Genomic DNA, 2,468 nt, shown 5'->3' on the forward strand with positions numbered 1-2,468 from the left:
CATGTATAAGAGTAGATGTCCGTGAGCGCATCGCAACCAGACCTATTACATGTTCAAACTAATTCTCATAATTATAGCAGTGATGGAATGGTCGATACTTAAAATATATAATGCTAATGCATTTTGAAACAGTATTTGCAACTAAATTAGAGAAAAAAGCATCAAAAACACCAGCATCCGAAACAGAAATTTCAAGATAAGCAACTGAAAATATTAACTGCTTTTTCAAACTCAAGACAGAGAACAACATAATCATACCGATGTAAAATACTTGAAATAAACCTTCAGAGTTCCAGAATATGTCTATGAAATCATTGTAAACTCGGAGGTGACAATTTTAATCACCTGTATATAATTTCCACAACAATTTGCTATCTATTCCCACTGCACCAATAATACGTCCCTACTGAAACTAATTCATAAAAATTATTATATCGAAAAGAACCTAATCCTTTTCAGCATAATCATTTTTCTGAGTAACAGATCGTAAAGATCTAAAAATCTTTAATATACATTTCAATTCAAACATAATAATCATATTTATTTTAATGCTTCACGTTTAACAGAGATATATAATAAAACTTCTCAATGGCAGCATTATCAGTTTTCAGCCTCAATTAACTTGACCAGATATGGAGAGGCAAACAACAGAAATCATTTGCAACAATGTTATAACCACAAATTCTTCGATTTTAACATTGAATGTCGCTCAAAAGCAGACAGATGGAAACAGAGATTAGTTTGCAATGACGTCTTTAATATTCCTCTTCCTTATTCCGGCCTTTCATTATATTTCTTTCCCTAGATGGCTAGATCAATATCTGTTTTAAATGGTTCACATTTAAATAACTCGTACTTCGTTTATTTTTTGTCAATCAGACAAGAAAGAAATTTAATAGACGACAATTATACAAAATCTGTCTCTCCCCTGCCTGTCTGTCTGGGTGCCTGTCTGTCTATCTATCGACCTGTCTGTCTGTCTGTCTGTCTGTCTGTCTATCTATCTCTCTATCGGCGTGCGTATGTATAAAACGAACGCAACATTTTCATAAATTATTTAGTTATGTCATTTGAATATACGTCTTTGTTTTGATGTAACCGTTTTGAAATGTTTAGTGATACTAACTCTATGTGACACACTAATATTAGGTAAAAACATGAAGAGAGATATACCGTCAGTGTTTGGGATCCGTGAATAAGTTGTTCCTCTTGCTTGAAGTTTAAAGAGATGTCCTTTCTATGCATTTTAATATTTCATTAAACAAAATGTAAGCAATCAGCAATTCTTCCTCTTGTATAACAAAAGCTGTGAACTTCAGTTCATCTTGCCTCTGAAAAATCAGTTTTCCTATTACGGCAGCTGTTTATCATATTCTTTTCTTAGGATAAGAGATATATCTCATCTATCAATGAAAGGATGTTTCTGACGATGACTTTACTACATGCAATGTACCAGGTTTGTTTTAAAATGCTGCATTTGGAGTAGTAAAGAACTAGTGTCCTTGTTTAAACGCAGACAGAAATTTCTCCGCTACATTAAACATTACATAAGAAAATCAAACAATAAATGCAAGCATTGCATTCTATAAAAGACTACATCTGTGATTCAGTCTTTTTTAATTGCTTTGCCATTTTTCAACTTTTAGGAATCATTCAAGTGGCCAAATTTAATCAAGATCTCTCCATGAGTAAGAATCTAGAGGCAGAGACTTCCTGCGCATTTGCTACTATCAAACATAATACACACCTTCGACAAATCTTCTCTATAACTACGATTGTCAAAAATAACAGTCCTATGGTTATGTATACGTAAGTCGCAATAGAACTGGCGAACGTGACATTAGGTGGCCGCACGAACTGCTAAATATACGTTCTAATCTCTCCGAAAACGAATTTACCATTTAAAACAGAGAGAAAACTAAACAATGTAGTCATATATAAACTATTCTTAAAGTAGGTAAATTTTTCAACGTCTTGGCTTTTTAAAACATTTATAGCTGCATTTTATATTCTATTAATTTTTTACAGATTGAATACACAGTTATAATGATAGCTACCAAAACACTTTTCTGTATTAAAGAATGGCCATTAAGTTTTAAAATATAATGAAGTTAGACAAATTGTGTGAGTGGATGTCAACGAATGAAAACAAAGTGTGAAGATATTGTATTATCTAACATGAGTTGTTTATAGTTTCTATAATAGTTCGATCAAAGCTTCCCTCATCAAATATAAGAAAAAATATGAAACAAGTGTTTGGGGAGCTACTTTAGTGTGTTCCAACCGAAAGCATTAATAGATTACTGTATTTGTACTTGTGGCCGGTAGAGATAGTTTCATTAGTAACAAGTTGTGCGGTGTGTCACAAATAGGATCAGCGCATGGTTTTGGAAACAAGAGAGTGTAGGTGTGTGAAAGACAAAAAAGAAAAAAAAAAAAGAAAAAAAAAAAAAAAAAAAAAAAAAAAA

At 32.2% G+C, this 2,468-nt stretch overlaps 1 protein-coding gene across 1 annotated transcript in view; it reads left to right on the plus strand.

Moving 5' to 3' along the window:
* The window catches only part of LOC106874534 (calcitonin receptor), a 315,260-nt gene that overhangs the window by 188,325 nt on the left and 124,467 nt on the right, over nt 1-2,468 (plus strand). The gene's annotated exons all lie outside the window — the stretch shown is intronic.

Source organism: Octopus bimaculoides, chromosome 1, assembly GCF_001194135.2.
Source record: "Octopus bimaculoides isolate UCB-OBI-ISO-001 chromosome 1, ASM119413v2, whole genome shotgun sequence".
Lineage (NCBI taxonomy): Eukaryota > Metazoa > Mollusca > Cephalopoda > Octopoda > Octopodidae > Octopus > Octopus bimaculoides.